The sequence below is a fragment of the Oratosquilla oratoria genome, chromosome 5 (assembly GCF_046742065.1).
Source record: "Oratosquilla oratoria isolate Oo_2021 chromosome 5, ASM4674206v1, whole genome shotgun sequence".
NCBI lineage: Eukaryota > Metazoa > Arthropoda > Malacostraca > Stomatopoda > Squillidae > Oratosquilla > Oratosquilla oratoria.
Window position 1 is genome coordinate 1860001 of NC_134781.1, and position 19070 is coordinate 1879070.

Genomic DNA, 19070 nt, shown 5'->3' on the forward strand with positions numbered 1-19070 from the left:
ATATATATGTATATATATACACACACACACATATATATATATATATATATATATATATATATGTGTGTGTGTGTGTGTGTGTGTGTGTGTGTGTGTAAGAGGAGTAGAGGGAAATACACAAGTAGAACAGGAATAAACTCCTGTTCTATTTGTGTGTTTCACTCTACTCCTCTAACACCCTCTCAGTTTGTCTACATATATATATATATATATATATATATATATATATATATATATATATATATATATATATATCTATATATACTCGTATATACGCATACAAAAATTATCTTCATGTACGTGTTGACCAATTTTTTACTCCTTGATCTCTGTTGTATACTTCGTATGTGTGTATACATGTATCTATGTGTTTGTATGTATGTATATATATATAATTATTTCACTCTCTCTCTCTCTCTCTCTCAGTCTCTCTCTCTCTCTCACTCTCTCTTTCTTTTAAAGGGTGAAGGTTGCTTGTGCCTAAGCGAACTACCCTAAAGGCGGCACGGGTATCGGCCTTAACTACAAAGGTGAAAGGTTAAAAAGGATTCTGATTTAGCTAGTTATTATGGGTTTGTCGGGAATAACCAGGGCTTCTGTCCATGTGGGCAATATTGTATCGAAGAGGCAGTCATAGAAGTGGTCAAGGAGAGATTTAAAGAGATTCAAGGGGAGATTTAAGGAGATGTACGGAAAGATTTAAGGAGATTCAAGGGAGATTTAAAGATATTTAGGGAGATTTAAAGAGGTTCAAGGAGATTTAAAGGGATTTAAGGAGATTCAAGGGGAGATTTAAGGAGATTCACGGGGAGATTCAAGGGGAGATATAAGATTCAAGGAGAGACTTAAGGAGATTCAAAGAGAGATTGAAGAGGAGATTCAAAGAGAGTGGAAGTTAAGATTGATTAGCATTCTTTTGTTTGTGTGGAGATGAAGTCTTTGATCGTAAAATGATACTGCTTGAATGTGGTCCGTAGGGGTGTCGCCAACAATGCCTACAGTATTAGAAATATAAAATGTCTGGAGTCGCTATCCCACGCTTGGCCTTGTAAGCTGAATGAAATTGCCTATCTGTAGACATAAATAAGTCTTTAAAGACGGAATGGAGTATTTATTATATATATATATATATATATATATATATATATATATATATATATATATTCTTTTATTGAGGATAAGGAATAGTAGTACCTCAAAACATGGAACGCCCGGGCACGGATGAAACCAGTATTGGGGGCTACACCTAATTCTTTTCAAGCTTCTTGTAGCTCACCTGAAAATATGAGGTACGGTTAGTCAAAAAAGTATCGGTAAGAAAGCGTACGGAAATGGATGTAAGTAAACGCTAAACTCTGACACATTGTTCAAAAGATTTGGAAGCTGTTGGTACGCCTGTGTATCAATGCGCCAGTGTTTCTCATAGCTTTGTAATTTATAAATGTGCATCTTCTTTATAGCAGCATTCAGTGAAGACATCGAAAATATTATAATGATATTTAAGTTTATATATTACACAAATGTTATATTACTTGGAAGAAACAACCTGTTAACTGCTAAGGAGCTGTGGAGTGTTTTATTATAGCGCGAATGGCTGCCCCTCTGGGAGGGCGAGGGTTGAGAAAGGGAGTGACGGGTAGGGGTTGTCATGTAGACAGGAGAGCCTGTAGCGTTGTCTAGGCCGAAAACATGTGGTGTGGCAATATATATTGCGTATGCTCTGGTGTGTGTGTGTGTGTGTGTGTGTGTGTATTTCTGTGTATTCACTTGGTCTTTGGATCACGTGTTGGACTCGTGATCGACAGCTATTTCCCTCCTGGAAGAGAGCTCAGAGCTCGTAGGTCCGATCTATGGGTAATGCTATGACCTTGCACACACACACACCCCCAACTCCCCGCCCACGAGAATTGGAGTAACACCCCTCAGCGCTGCGATACTGATATTATTTCAGCCCCGGGCGAGGATCGAACCCGGACCTCCGTAGTGGCAAGACAGAGTTCTAACCACAGCGCCATGTGTGTGTGTGTGTGTGTGTGTGTGTGCGTGCGTGTGTGTGATATTTCAGTAACAATAAAATATTAACAATTCTTGTCGGTACAAATATAATTACTTTCAATCTTGTCACATCTTCACGCATTAAATGCTTATTCTACATTACATATTTTAACGGGGGGGGGGAAGATAGGACGCACTTCTATCATGACTACCAACTGTACAGAAACATCGATTCTGTTGTTTCACTCGTCTCCCACGAACACCTAAAACCACCAACCGATACTTTTTTGAATGACTGTATATTGTGTAGATCCAAATCCCAATTTGCGATAATGTATGGGAAATACACGTAAAATCAGTATTGTATATGAACATGTTCTTATAAATTTAGAATTTTATAATGATGATGGTTTATAGTACATTTCGAGAATCAGGTGGATGAGCATCAATATTAATTGTTGTAATAAATGTTGATTTATTTTCTATTCGTTTATTGCACAGGGACCTTCAAATACACATTCCGAAATTTTGAGATATAGAAACATAGCTTAAATTATCTAGTTTAATACTTATTCATTTGTTGACGGAATTATTTGTGTATTCCTTTATTAACTGATTTATTCATTTATTTATATATTCAATTCTCTCCACCTGACCTCTTGTCGGCATGCATTTCATTGTAACTGTAATTGTGTTTGGAAAATGAGGAGGGTTGGAAGAGAGGGACGGGGATGGGGATGGGGATGGGGACGAGGACGAGGAGGGGGAAGAGCACGGGGACGGGGATGGGGAGGTGGACGAGGACTGGGAGGGGGACGAGGACAGGGATGGGGAGTGAGACGGGGAAGGAGACGAGGACGAGGACGGGGATGGGAAGAAGGACGAGGACGGGGGTGGGGATGGGAAGGGGGACGAGGAGGGTGAGGACGGGGACGGGGATGAGGATGGGAAGGTGGACGAGGACGGGGATGGGGAGGGGGACGAGGACGAGGATAGGGAGGGTGACGGGGATGGGAAGGGGGAGGGGGACGAGGACGGTGATGGGTATGGGAAGGGGGACGGGGAGGAAGGTGGGGATGAGAACGGTGATGGGTATGGGAACGGGGACGAGGACGGGGAGGAGAGTGGGGACAAGGACGGGGATGGGGAGGTGGACGAAGACGGGGATAGGGATGGGGCGGGGAACGAGGACGGGTATAGGGATGGGGAGGGGGATAGGAAGGGGGACGGGGATGGGAGGGGGACGAGGACGGGGAGGAGGGTGGGGACGAGGACGGGGATGGGGAGGGGGACGAAAACGTGGATAGGGAGGGGGAGGGGGACGAGGATGGGGATGGGAGGGGGACGAGGACGGGGAGGAGGAGGGGGATGGGAGGAGGACGGGGAGGGGAAGGGGGATGGGAGGGGGACGAGGAGTGGGCAAGGAGGAGGAGGAGGAGGATGTGCTCAATGAGAGCGATGCGATTGGAGATTTGGGGAAGCGTGTTTCGCTTCTGAAAGGGATTTTGTCTGGTAGAGGCGGAGGGGAAAGATGGGAGAAATATACAGTATGTATCAAAAGTCCCTATCCTTTGCTATCGTTTTCAAAGTTTTCGAAGCTATATCGAATGGTCTGACCAAGGAATTTGTGTGTGTGTGTGTGTATAGTGAAAATCTACAGGGTGATTAAAAAGTCGTGGCCTTGATTGTACAGTCACTTATAAAGACTCGTTGAGTACTCGTAGAGAGCTCGTGCACGAGGTAATCACTTGAAGATCTATCCTTTCTTGACGGTGAGTTACTATACACTAACCTGCTGTCCAGAAAGAGTGGAACTCCGAATAGCCAGTTAGTACGTAAATCATCTCCTACATAAGAACATAAGAATGGAGGAGACTGCAAGAGACTATAAGGCCTACACTAGGCAGTACCATGTCCCTTACCACCTGTCATTCCCATCCATAAAGTTATTAAAACTTCTCCTAAAACGACCGATAATTTCTGCGGCGCTCACTAAGTCTATTCCACTCGTTAACCACTCTGTTGGGAAATAAATTCTTGCCTAGGTCCTTCTAAAGCCTAGATTTGTCCAATGACTTCGCTAGGAAATGAGTGAATGTGCTTAAGAATTCAGTTAGTGAACTTGTATGAGTAGATCATATAATTTTATGATCTATATCCTTAGGACATTACACACACACACACACACACACACACACACACACACACACACACACACACACACACACACACACACACACACACACACACACACACACACACACACACACACACACACACACACACGCGCGCGCGCGCACACACACCCACACCCCTCCGGCATCATCCAGAACGCTGGTCGAAGCCACCGGCCGGTCTCTCAGATTTTGTAGCCTGATTCCCGGGGCTGCCTAGGATCAAATGCCAGCCCAAGGGGTTGTAACTTCCCTTTTATATTAGGAGGAGGGGGCGTCGGAGGGGCTCACGTACACTACCGGTAGGAGGCGTACTCTGTTGTTTTCCCCAGCAGCGGAGTGCAATTGGAAAGGAATGTGTTGTAATTGGGATCCAGAGGGCGCATGCGATGCAAATGGGGCTGATAGAAAAACAAGGACGAAGAACGCTTCTCGCGTTGGGGAAAAAACAAAACAGGCATAGGGCCCTTCCCATGGGAACAAGGAAATCAATGGGTTTTTTTTTTTTACTAACCAGCGCTTCTATCCTTGGGCACAGTATTGCACCGAAGAGGTGAAGTCCTATAGGTGGTAAAAGAGGATCTTAGGAGGGTGTAGGAACTGAAGGATAGATGTTATAGAATATTTATTTATATATTTTATTAATTTATGATTTGTTTTATTGATTAATTCTTTTATTATTAATACGATTATTCGGTTATATAAATACGTGTATATATATATATATATATATATATATATATATATGTGTGTGTGTGTGTGTATAATATATATATATATATATATATAATATATATATATGTGTGTGTGTGTGTGTGTGTGTGTGTGTGTGTGTGCGTGCGTGATTTGTGGATGAGACTAACACTAATCGATTAGGGTGGTGGTGGTGGTGGTGGATGGCTTAGTTTGTCTGCGTGCGTGGCTGGAATACCACAGTACTTATGATTCCCATTGTATAAGAATGAAAACACAAAACATGATGAGAGGAGAGAAGGATTTCTGGGGGGAAAGTGGGAGAGATGTTGGTAAAGCCTGGATGAACAATGGACGACATGAATGGGATGGTTTCAGTGGATGAGTGGATGAGGAGGTATGTGGAATAGGAAGTGGAGAGCCTTTGTGGAGAAGTTGAGGAGAGGTAAAAGAGAGTCGAGAGCGTAAGGATGGAAGTCCAAGAGAAAATGTAAGGATGGGAGTCCAAGAAAGAGCGTAAGAATGGGAGTCCAAGAAAGGACGTAAGGGTGGGAGTTCAAGAAAGAACGTAAGGATGCGAGTCCAAGACCGTAAGGATTGGAGCCCAAGAACGTGAGGATGGGAGTCCAAGAAAGAACGTAAGGGTGGGAGCCCAAGATCGTGAGGATAGGAGTCCAAGAATGTGAGAATGAGATTCCAAGAACGTAAGGATGGGAGTCCAAGAAAGAATATAAGGGTGGGAGTCCAAGAAAGAACATAAGGGTGGGAGTCCAAGAAAGACCGTAAGGATGGGAGTCCAAAAACGTGAGGATGGGAGTCCAAGAACGTAAGGATGGGAGTCCAAGAAAGAACGTAAGGATGGGAGTCCAAGAAAGAACGTAAGGGTGGGAGTCCAAGAAAGAACGGAAGGATGGGAGTCCAAGAACGTGAGGATAGGAGTCCAAGAACGCAAAAACGGGAGTCCAAGAACGTAAAGATGAGAGTACAAGGTACGTAGTTGTGGGAGTCGAGAATGTAACAGTGGGAGCACAAGAAAGGAAAGATGGGAGTACAGGAACGTAAAGATTGGAGTCCAAGAACATGAAGATGGGAGTGCAAGAACGTAACCGTGGGAGTGAAGAACGAACGTAGCCGTGGGAGTGAAGAACGAACGTAGCCGTGGGAGTGAAGAACATGAATGTGGGAGTCGGGAACGTAACAGTGGGGAGATGAGGAAAGCATACACGGGCGCGTCCACATGTGTTTGCAACATGTTCGCAACATGTTTGCATACATGTCTGCAGCATTAAATGTACATGTGTATGCAGACATGTGTCGGGACTTTTGCGAACATAATGGCAACAAATTGAGGCAACGTGTACACGGGGGCTGCATAACATGTCTGCAGCCTGGATGGACAGAGATGTCTTGACATGTTCCAAACATGTTGGCAGCTTGTTTGGCGTCAGCTCGTAAACGGGGCGTACAGGGAGGAAGCCAGTGACGGGAGATGGTTCGAATCTCATCTTAATACCTTCCGTAATGGGTGGCACTTTTTCCCTTTGTTCTGGCTGCCGCCAGGCTATTTTATTCATCTCCGTGGCGCGTGCGCGCACACACACAAACACACACACACACACACGTTAGCTAAGGGGTTTAAGAATTTTGTAAATAGGTTTACGTTTAAACTCAGAGAAGATTTCTCTAGTTGGAACATTAGGCATATTAGGTTTCGCACTTGCTACAGTAATATTGTGCAAGGATTGCATTCAGAAATTGCATAAACACAAGTGTGACTAGATATCAAGGCTTGTCCCTGCGTGTGTTTGTGTGTGTTTGTGCACGTATGATTCCTTACAGTAATGTACATGGCAGTAAACCATATCAACACATGACATTAGGTTAGATATCTTCACGATGAATAGGATGAGTAATTTCACGCTTGTAGCGCACTAGGGAGTAGCATCTCTGCTTCTGCTGCCATTCCAGTGGCACTGCAGATGCTCAACAACTCTCTGATGTTTCATTAGCTGCAATCCGCGTAATGCAACACTACTTTTATACTTTGCCTTTTCGCTTCCACTGTTGATTCTAGTGAATTAATATCCATTTAATAGGACGGAGATCAAAACATGCACAGCATAGTCAAGGATGGGTCACACTATCGACAGATAAAGTTTAAGGAGTATCTTTGCACTTTTGTTTGTAATTGTCCTAGTACTGAATCCTAATGCCCTGTTAGGCCTATTCTTGGCACTGATGCATTCTTCCCTGGATTTAAGGTCCGCACTCACTAACACTCCTAAGTCCTTTACACTCAATAACACTCCTAAGTCCTCTACACTCACAAACACTTCTAAGTCCTTTGCATTTACTAAGTCCTTTTGTTGCAAGTGAATTCTGTGCCAGGGATTGGGCAACCCATGGCACGCGTGCCAAACTTGGCACTTGACAGGGTGGACAGTGGACACTGTCACGACAATTGCTTACAGTAGTATCGAAATAATGGTCATTTCGAATAAACATGTGACAGAAGAACAAACTGAAGTCAAAATGTCAAGGATTTAACATTCAATTGTATCTCTGTTTTTGGTAAGATAATGAGCGACGCTGACTTGCATAGCAAAAAGTAATGTCGGGACGTAGGGTTTACAAAAATTGTAAATTGATAAAAAATAAGATATAATTAGACAAAATAGAAATATAGTGTGTTCTAAAGGTTGTCGACCCCTTGCATATTGTATTCATAAAGGTTCTTGGAAATGAACATTTGATGAAGTTGTGTGTGTGTGTGTGTGTGCGGAATACGTCCTTCAAAATTCGTGTTCGTTGGGGGTAGAAAGCCAGATGAAATTGATGCAAAACTCGTTATATATTTTCCCCCCGTAATGAGAATTCATGAAAATATCTGGCAGGAACATTAAAGTAAATTGCAAAGAACATTACAGGTGCTTTTGCTGTCCAACTGGTTCACTGAAAAGTCGTTTCAGGAGTCGTATACTTGTTCCTCTGAAGCCGAATAGAATTATCTGTCTTTAGCCAGAATGAAACGTATAATTTTTTTTTTTTTTTTTTTTTTTTTTAATTTAGTTGAGACTTTTTGAACACTGTAGCACCCAAGGGGCATGTATTAAGGTGATTGAAACCGTCCGGACTTAGCCAAATTAAAAGTTTTAAAATAAAAAGAATTAAGGTGATAAGTGGGGGAGGGGAATAAATACCGGCCAGAAGCCCATGGCAGAACTGTTTCTGCACAAATATCGTTTCCTGTATATTTGTTGGAAATGTTTCAAATTAGATATAGGAAAGAAATAAACAAGAACTAGCTTACCAATATAGAGGTTAATGAATAGAATGGACTTAGTAAACATGTACTCGTAGTGAGCGCTGAAACTATCGGTTTTAAGAGAAGGATGGGGATGATAGATGGTAATAGACGGAACTGCCAAGTGTAGGCCTTATGGTCTCTTGCAGCCTCTTCCATTCTTATGTTTTTATGTTTCTTGTAGTCGTGTTGTCTCGCACGTGCTGTGGCGTTCCTTCTATCAAGGAGGCTGTGTACCTCTCTTCCTCCTCTCTTGGGTCCTCAGGAAGAAGAACGCTTTCCCTGTACAGGAATTAACGTTAAGTTGTTACATTCTTTGGCCCCCCCCCCTGTTCTTTCAGGAACGTTACTTTATGGGCATTTTGTTCTGGCTTTACTGATGTATCGCTGTTTTTTTGCGTGTGTGTGTGTGTGTGTGTGTGTGCGCGCGTTCGTGTGCGTGTGTGTGTTTGTGTGTATGTGTGTGGGTCTCTGTTGCTAGTTGTATCCTACTCTTCAGGACATAACATCTGTAATTGTATAAACACTTCATCGCGCGCGCATCTGTCTTGACCTAATACAACCTGTCTTTTGGAAAAGAAAAGGGAAAAAACGAAAAATAAATCATTTGCCAGTGGAAAGATTTTGGAATAAAGGGGGAAATTGAGTAAATGGATGGGATATTTGTGGATTCAGCTTTGTGATGTCATTTCGAGGTGTCAGCTGGGGGAAGAGTGGAATGATTGATGGTGATAAAAGTGGAAGGCGTCAGCCAAGGAGTCTTTATTTTTTTTTTATTATTATTTTTTTTTTATGGTGTCTAGGGGGTATTATGGCGTCAGTGAATGAGACTGACTAATCGATGCCAAGATTAGGGTACATAATGATGAGAACCGGATGTAATAGTCGCCAGTTTCATATGATTATTTACATGTGTGTGTGTATGTATGTAAGCGAAACCGGCCAGGAATAAACTCGGCCTTAGACCCGTGTCTTTCTCTTCCTCCTTCCTCAAAACTGTCACAATGTCTCAATATATATATATGTGTGTGTGTGTGTGTGTGTAATGTGTGTGTGTTTTTCTTAATGTCGAAACCATGTACTATAGAGCTTGCTTGCGTGCACACACACACACACACACACACACACACAAAGTATTAGAGCCATTAAGCTCATTTTAGCAAGGTTTATTCAGCTTAGCTCTTAAGCGCATAGTTTGGTCTACACCATCGGAAACCCTGCTTCGGGTTAACTTTAAATACCAATTCCACCCTCACGATGAACCCTAATGATGGCCGTGAGACCCGAAAATGATCGGGAGAGACCCGTGACATGACCGCTAATAATCGGAACTCGTGTGACGGACGTGTGACGGACGTGACATATGCTAATCACTACGCTCGTTGTCTCATCGGGAGGCACCGTACCAAGGCACTAATGGCCTTCGGCACACCCACGCGCGCGCGCACACACACACACACACACACACACACACACACACACACACACACACACACACACACACACACACACACACACAGTCTAGATAAAACGAGATATGAAGACGGGATACCACGAGTATAGCTCCCCTTACCGTAAAATACAACTAGGTAAACACACACACACACACACACACACACAGGGGTCAAAGACAGATTAGCTTTAATCAGGTGAAGATACTTTTTTCTAACATTTATTATTTTATGTCGATCGATCTTTTTTAGTCCCCTCCCCTTCCCCGTCCTCTCCACCTAAATAAAAATGTTCTCATGGTCGTGTGAACAAAATATGTGTACGTTCCGGTGTTCAATGACTGAACCATGTATATGTGTTCACCGATTGGAAAAATCATGCAGTGATTTGTTTGTTTTAGAATGTTCTACATCTGGAGGGAAGGAGAATCTGAAACAGACAGAAATTGATGAAACAAATGAATTGGAAGAGTTCAGATTCTTCGTGGTAAGACAAGTTAAGTACGATTGAATTGCACAAAGGAGTTTCCCGTAAATAAGACGTGTGCCTTTGCTTTCAAGAATTCAGGATCAAAAGAACAGAGACAAGGGACGCTTGAACGGAAATGCTTACAAGTTGATTTCGTCAGTTGGTGGTTTTTTTCGTGTTTTTTTTTCCGCTTGACAAAATATATCCGTGTGAGAGAGCTGTCGGATATTTTTTTCTCTGTTCTTGTTAACGGATCGTCGTCGTCGTCGACGTCGTTGCCCTTGTGGTGGCGCGCCTCATGATTGGCTGGAGGTGACCTGACCTCGCCCATCGGAGGTCGAAGACCACCTCACCCCACCCCAACCACCACTAAAGGATAACCAATTCTTCTAGGCTTGTGTCCTCAACACAATTTCCATATTGGTAGAGACGCTTTAGTTGTGTTTATTTCCCCTCTCTTTCTCTTTTTTTTTCATCTTCCACTACTATCTCTAGCGCCTTAACTATTATTCCGTTACTAGTGGAACTATTACTACTACCTGAGTTACGACTGTTGAGATAAATGCGTTTACTACGACTTTTGCTGTGTACGTGGTGGTGCCTCAGCCGTCGTGGCGCTCGACCACTTGAGTGCCTCTTGAGTGCCAGGCCGGACCTAAGTCAGTGACATTCACTGCCCCGCCCCGTCCCTCTCGACCGCTCGTGCATAACTGTTCTCGTCGTTCTTGCTGTCGTCTTCGCCCACGCCTCCTACAGCGCCTTCAGCAGGAGTTCCAAGGTAAGTGAGGATACAGTGAACCAAAGGAAGCCTCTCAGTGCGTTGGCACCTCTTGTAGATTTTTTTATGAGCTCGAAGTGATTTCATTACAGGAGCTGAGGAGTTTCATCCCAGTATGAACATGGTTTTCATTGATGAGTACTTCAGTTGTATAATAAAATTATATGGCACTCGCCAGAAGAAAGTCTCTAAGGTGTGCCGTTGTGCTGATTGCTTTCGTTAGATCTCCATTTTAATTTTTTAATCTTTCATGTGATATGATGTTATATGTGGTCATATATATGTGATATAATTTTGTTACACGCGTCGTTGTCCCCGAACAAAGCACAGTGCGATGGATCTTTCATATGTCAATTTATTTTTGTAATGATTTATTTATCGTAGACCGCGTTTTCTTGTTTGAAAGTGTCTATTACGGCTCTTACAACGGAGAAATATTAGTGTTTTCCAGGGTGTATTTATGTAAAAGAATAACATGATTTATAACACTGATACAGTGGGGAATCGGTATTTGATGGGTTTTGTTTGTATATGTATTGGCTGAACATTCAGGAGCATATGTGTCTATGCTCTGGCAGTGATGGGAGCGCCTGATTTTGATGGGTAGAGAGACATGCTCTAAATGATCAACATATAAACATGATTATCGAATTGGCATATGTGTTCGAGTGAGGACATAGATTTATATACACACACGCTGTAATGTGTATGTGTATATATGTATATATAAACGTGTGTATGTGTGTGTTTGAAGTTGCTAGGCAATTCTTTCAGTACCGTAGCGAACCTGACGAATAATAATTCGGCCGGCGCCAAACGATATTATTGTGTGTATATATAAATATATATATATGTATATGTATGTATGTATATATATGTATGTATATATATATATATATATGTATGTATATATATATATGTGTATATATATATGTGTATTTAATATATATATATGTATGTATGTATGTATATATAAGTGTATATATAATTATATATATATATATATATATACATTTATATTATATATATATACATATATATATATATATATATATATATATATGTGTGTGTGTATGTATGTATGTATGTATTTGGAAAATGGGTTCATCAGTAAATACACCTTAGAACGGTGTGGATGGGTTAGGGGTTTGCATGGGATCTTGCCAGCGGTAATCCACAGGTCTTTAGAAGAAGGATGAGGGCGGGTATGAGGATTGGTGAAGTGCATCTCCATTGATGAATCGTTTCGGTGCTGGGTGGTGATCTGATCGGAGGCGAGATGGTGTGTGTCTTGGAAGCGCCGGCCTTGCACTCTTCATTTGGCCCCCGTCCATGTATTGATGACGTGGCCCTAATGGCACTGGAACCCGCCCACACAGTGTTCCAGAGTTATTGGTTCCGGGCATTAATAATAAAGGACACTTGAGTGTTCCGGGGGTGAAGGGAGGCGTGAAATATGGCCCGCACCGGCGGTAGTCCCCGGCAACTAAATTAGGCTCTTTTGCCTTTGAATTATCGGGCCTTCATATCATCCTCTCGTTTTTCCTTTCTTTTCTCTTCTTTTCTTTTATTCTTTCTTCCTTTTCTGTCTCCGTCCTCTTCGATTATCTCTTGTTGGATTACGAGACCCGCATATAGTTCCATCTAAATGTTGTGTTGTCCATTGTGTATGTGTGTACCAGTCTGTGAATATGTTTCCTGTTTGATTGTATTTTGGAGGAATGCCTGTGCATGTGCGTTCATATTTCTGTGCATTTATGTACATTGATGTCTTGTGAGACGGGGGCCGATGGGAAGACCTTTTGGTATGTAACGAAGCGGGGATCATGGCCTAGTGTTTTTTTGAGGGTCCGAATTTTTTTTTTTTTTTTTTTGAGGGTCCGAGGCAAGGGATCTTACAGGGATGGACCCTCCAGTAGGGAAAGATTTTTTTTTTTTTTTCTGTGGATTAACGTCAACCTCAGCCCTTGGTGACGTGACGTCTTGTGTGTGTGTGTGTGCGTGTGCGTGTGTGTGCAAACTCTCATGCGGCTTCACCTCACTCAGCACTATTGTGGAACAGCTTGCAAGTGCCCGAGGGTCAGAATGTGCCTGCGAATGACCAAAGACAGAAATAGTTCTGCTGTAAAGTTCCGTTGGCATTCGCTCACCAATCGCTGGTTCTTTTACCTCCTCCACCCTCTTCTCCTCCCCCCCCCCAACACCCACGAGGAATGAGTAGCGTTTGATGAAATTGTGTGTGCCAATTTTTTCCCACTCCGGACCGTGCGCCAAATTTAATCAAGAACATTTGTTTGGGTCGAACTGCACCATCCCCTTTACAAATTTCTTGTTTCACTACATGTATATGTGTGTGTGTGTGTGCAATGTTTCGTATACACACAGCTTAGAGGGTGATATAGCCCAAAGTAGGACAGTACATTAATTCACAATAATTACAATAAGTAGAACAATTAAGTACAATAATTTGAAAATAAGGATATAGTCCAGTTTGGAATTATACATGAATGCTTGTTATAATAAACTGGAGAGTAAGAGAGAGGACCCAAAGAGTGTTGCTCCTTTCCTGTGTACTACAGTGGGGTAAACAGACACACACACACACACACACACACACACACACACACACACTGTCTTTGGCCTTTGAAACAGCCATTGCTACATTTGTTAGAAATTTATTTGTGGGTTTTGTTTGTGCACATATTGAACACAAATTGTTGAAATGAATGGATTTCTCTCTCTCTCTCTCTCTCTCTCTCTCTCTCTCTCTCTCTCTCTCTCTCTCTCTCTCTCTCTCTCTCTCTCGACCACATTTGACCCGAAGGTGATCTTTAATGCAAGACTGAGGCAGTTATTCAATTAATGGCACAAATTCGACTTTTTTCTATCTTAGCAGTCAGTTAACTCAGTTGAACAAAGCAGATTTCCCAGTGTCAGTGTTTGCGTGTGATTCACCATGGTCTTGGATCACGTTTTAGACTCGTGATCGACAGCGCTTTTCCTCCCAGAAGAGAGCTCAGAGCTCATATATGACCGATCTATGGGTAATGCTGTGACACTACACGCACACACACCCCGAACTCCCTGCCCACGAGAGTTGGAGTAACGACCCGCAGCGCAGCGATACTGAAATTATTTCAGCCCTGGGCGGGATTCGAACCCGGGCCGCAGTAGTGGCAGCCGGGAACTCTGCCACTGCGCCACGAGTCGTGTGTGTGTGTGTGTGTGTGTGCGTGCTTGGGTGCGAATTCCATTGACTGCTAAGATGGGTTGGCCTTATCAGGAGGAAGGACTGCGCGTTTTCTCACGATAGGCTCACTCCTCCTCCTCCTCCTTCTCATCCTCATCCCACTCCTCCGCTTTCTCCCACTCGTCCTCACCCCCATCCTCCTCCCCGTCTCCTCCTCTTTCTCCTCATCCCCTTCTCCTCCTCCTCCTCTTCATCCTCCTCCTCCTCCATCTCACCCCATCCTCCTCCTCAACCCATCCTCCTCCCCCTCCACACTCCTCCTTCGCCCACTCCTCCTCCCCTCCTCCTCACCCCCTCCTTTTCCTCCTCCTCACCCTCCTCCTCACCCTTCCCCTCCCCACCCTCTCCACCACACCCTCCTCCTCCCACTCCTCACCCCTCACCTCTTTACCCTCCTCCTCACCCCTCACCTCCTCACCCTCCTCCTCCTCCCACTCCTCCTCTTCCCCCACTCCTCCCCTGAATATTCATGGGCTCTACTTAATGGACTAACGCCTTCTAGGTTGGCCTATCTTCCGACGGGCCCATCTCCCGTCGAGGCGTCTGATAGGAGTGTTTAGTGCCAAGACGATTCTCCTTTTGCCGGGAAGAGCCGAAGAGGTGGGGGCTCGGTTAGGGAAAGTTAAGTTACATTAAATTATGTTACTCTTAAGAGAAGTGAAGCGAAACGGCCATGCTGTGGATGTGCTGTGTCTTGCTGCATTGCTTCTGACCCGGGCAATGGGCGGGAGACAGGGATTACCCATCATCCACGAGGAGCTAAGATGAGAGGGAGGAAAGGGTGGTGGATGGGAGTAGGTGCGTGCCTTTGGCTTAGCTACCCCTTTAAAAAGGGAAAGAATCCCTTGATATATAGATGGATAGTTTTTGGCTAGTTTATTTTAAGGTTGATTCTGGTTGTGTTCGGCTTGGCTGTTGCGTGCTCTTCGAGGTGGCTAGGCATGGTTGCCTTTACTCGAGTTTTGTGGTTTAAGACAGTGTCCCCTTCTCTGATACCTTCTTTTGGTTCTTGCAGCGGGTTTGGCTGTCCAAGCATTGAAGGTAAAGGTGACAATAGCGAAGCGCCTCCCGGCGTAAGCAAGTTGGAGTAGTACTTTAGTGACGTCCAGATCGTTGAGGAAAGAGAGTGAGAATGGGGTGAAGAGAGTGGGAGCGAGAGAGAAAAAGGGTGGAGAGAGAGAGAAGAGGGATAGAGAGAAAAATAAGAGAGAGAAAGAGAGTGGGATAAAGTGAGAAAAAATAAGAGAGGGAGTGTGTGTGTGTGACAGAGAGAGAGAGAGAGAAAGAGAGTGTTGTGTGAGAGAGAGAGAAATGAGAGAGCGTAAGGGAGAGAGCGTGTGAGAGAGAGGGAGAGTGTTGTGCGGGAAAAAGAGAGAGAGCGAGAGAGGTAGTCCAGCTCTGGTTTGGCTGTTCTTATGTGTCTGCTTTTCGACGATGACGCGTATTATTTGCGGGAAAACCCTTCGACCTGACATGGTTGAATACAGACCAGAGTCGAATCTCCGGGGGCGATGCCAGAGGCGAAACGAGGTCAATTGAAGTTGAAATGGAAATTGTCGTTTTCGTGAAGAAGATCTGATGCGTCAGCTCGTCGCGGCTGATGCTGGAGCGAATTGACGGGGAGAGTAGACGCAGTGACGTAAAGAGGTCTGGTGATGCCCCCCCCCCTCCCCCGGGGTTTGGGATTGGGGTGGGGTGGGGGGGTTGCAACTTCTTAAATCACTGTCCCAAATGTTCAAGTGTAAGGCCTCACAGTACTCAGAACTATCATGAGAAGGATATTTTGAACAAGTAAACACAGATAAAACATAAACATTTTATTCGATTCAGATATAAACCAGCCCAATTTGTTAAGTTCTCCCTCCCCCCCCAAATGGTCGAATTGGATGCACCCATTCCCCTATTTGTATGCCAGGGGCAACCGCCCCCTTCGGCTCCCCCCTCCTCCCCTTAGACGGGAAGAGGAATAGAATTCGGGTTGAGGGGGAGAGGAAGGGGAGGGGAGAGGGAGAGTTGAGGAAGGGGTCGCTTTCATGCGTGGCGTTCCGGTAGGGTGGCTGGGTGGAGAGGAAGGAGGAAGGAGGAAGGAAGGAAGGAAGGACCGTTGGAGGAGAAAAAAGAAGGTTTGGAGAAAAAAGGCCGATTCATCAAGAAAGTTGGCTTCCATAAAGTTGAGAAAGAAAGGAAAGAAGGGAGGAAGGATGGGGTTAGTGCGATAGAGGGAGAGGGAAGGGGTTACTAAGAGGGTCGTATGGAGAGAGGTAACTAATACGATAGAGAAAGAGATCGAGGGGGAAGGGGGATAACTTTGAGGGTCGTAGAGAGAGAGAGAGAGAGAAAACTACTGTCATAGAGAGAGAGTGAGTGAGATAGAAAGCGAGATAGATAGGGAGGGAGAGAGTGAGAGAGAAAGCGAGATAGATAGGGAGAGAGAGAGTGAGAGAGAAAGCGAGATAGATAGGGAGAGAGAGAGAAAGCGAGAGAATGAGAAGTGACACTAAGAGGGTCGTGGGGAGAGTGAGAAAGAAAGAGAAATAGAGGGAAAGGACGAGAGGAGAGGTATGTGACAAGTTTGTTAGTTGGAGGATGGGGAGGTTGTAGGGGGAGAGAAGAAAAATGGTTTAAGGGTTCCCCCTTCTGGAGGGCAGGAGCTGGATGGAGGAGACGGCGGAGAAAACACGACGTGGAGAAGGGACGTGATGCGGAAGAGAACGAGAATAAGGGAGCGGGAGACACGCTGTGGGAGAAAACGAGATGTCAAAGACGGGGAGAATGTGTGGAATTTGTTTTGAGAAAATGTTTGAAAGACGAGGAGAACGATGAGAACATGTTTGGAAAATCTAAGGAGGTCTTGGAGAACATGTTTGAAGAAACACGTGATATCGAGGAGAACACACGAGAGAAAACACACGAAAGACGAGGAGAACGATGAGAACATGTTAGGAGAACACGCGTGTGATATTGAGGAGAGAACGCTCGAGAGAAAACGCTTGATTTGAATGACGAGAACAAGAACACTTTCGAAAAATTATCTAATACGAAAGACATGGAGAACACAGAGAAAACACCTATTGTGGAAGACCAGGAGAACACGATGGTCAGGCTGGAGAGATTATCTTATTCGAAAAACCAAGAAAACTTGAAGAACAAAAACACACCGAACTAAAGAGATGGTGTGGTAGACTAGGAGAACAGAGGAACTCTCAAAAGACATGAGAGAGAGAGAGAGGAAATATAAAGAGAAAACCACACTGAACAAAAGACATCATGTGGAAAACTAGGAAAACAGAGGAACTCTCAACACAAAAGACCTGGGATAGAGAGAGAAAGAGAGAGGAAATATAAAGAGAAAACCACACTACAAAAGACATCATGTGGAAAACTAGGAAAACAGAGGAACTCTCGAGACAAAAGACCTGGGATAGATAGAGAGAGAGAGGAAATATAAAGAGAAAGCCATACTGAACAAAAGACATGTGGAAAACTAGGAGAACAGAGGAACCCTCAAGACAAAAGACATGAGAGAGAGAGAGAGAGAGAGGAGGGAGAGAAGAAAGAGTAAAGATAAGGAGAAAATAAACGAGAGCATTAAGTACACAGAGGACAAAAGATTCGAAGGAACCGAAACAAAGGAAAAGGAGGGGTGAGTACTCTGTCTGTCTGTGCAATGTACAGACCTCACCAAAAGTCTCTCTCCCTCTCCTGTCGATGTCAGAACACTGTTCAGTCACGATGTTCGATGCGATAGGAAACCCAGCTTTAGAAATCACTGAATTTTCTCACGACCTCACGGATTTTGATGTGCTGGGTTTTCCCATTGATTAGCTGTCGTTCTCTGAATGGCCTCACGGAACTTTTGGGAACTTTCATTTTGGTCATGGAGGGTGAGTGAGGGTGGGAGGTGGAGAAGTGTCATGCCCACAGAGTTGAATGAAGAGGGGGGGTATAGTCCCGGGGGGCATAATCCCGGAGAGGTGTAGGGGCATAATAATAATGCCATAGAAGTATGGGACATAGTGGCCACAGGGCCTGCAAAGCATGATGCCACAGAGGCAGGAAGGTATAATGCCACGGAGGCAGGCAGGCATAATACCACAGAGAGAGGAAGGCATAATACAGAGGCAGGAAGGCATAATACTACAGAGGCAGGAAGGCTTAATACCACGGAGACGGGAAGGCATAATGCCATCGAGGCAGGAAGGCATAATGCCACAGAGGCAGGAAAGCATAATACCACAGAGGCAGGAAGGCATAGTGCCACGGAGACGGGAAGGCATAATGCAATCGAGGCAGGAAGGCATAATACCACGAAGGTAGGAAGCCATAGTCCCACAGAGGCAGGAAGGCATAATGCCACAGAGGCATGGAGGCGTAATGCCCCGAAGACTGGGAATCACGGATATGTAGGATTTGTCTAATGTTAATGTCATTTTGAATCGATGGAATGTCGGGCTTCAAGGGCGGCGCGAGTTCGGAATTGCCCCCGGGAGGCGTCCTGGTCGAAGTGGGAGGACCTGCACGCCGCATGTCACCAACATGTGACGGCGCCGGCAACCCGCGTGTCACCAGCATGTGACAGACTCGACGACCCTGTCACCCACATGTGACAGACTCGACGACCCCAGTGTCACCAACATGTGACAGACTTGACAACCTTTGTGTCACCAACATGTGACAGACTTGACAACCTTTGTGTCACCAACATGCGACAGACTTGACCCAAGCTTCACCAACTTGATTCACATGTTACTAACATGATGTCGAAGATGTAGGACTTGACATCAGCATGTTGCTAACATATAGCAAACATCCTCGACGACCTACTTATTACTCATTTGTCACAAGCCTCACCAACGAGGCTTGTGACAAAATCGACGAGATGCATGACTCAAACATGTCACAAACCCTGCGGGTTCCGATGCATGAGACCACTCGTTTCGCGTGTTTGTCACAAGT

The 19070-nt window shown here is 44.5% G+C and overlaps 2 protein-coding genes across 4 annotated transcripts in view; both read left to right on the forward strand.

Annotated features, from left to right (window-relative positions):
• LOC143025326 (BTB/POZ domain-containing protein KCTD20-like) overlaps nt 1-19070 on the forward strand; it is a 328555-nt gene that overhangs the window by 36468 nt on the left and 273017 nt on the right. The gene's annotated exons all lie outside the window — the stretch shown is intronic.
• LOC143025328 (uncharacterized) overlaps nt 1-19070 on the forward strand; it is a 210325-nt gene that overhangs the window by 2753 nt on the left and 188502 nt on the right. Inside the window, exon 2 of the mRNA XM_076184815.1 lies at nt 10582-10864. The gene's annotated coding sequence lies outside the window, so the exon portion shown is untranslated. The remainder of the gene's footprint in view (nt 1-10581; nt 10865-19070) is intronic.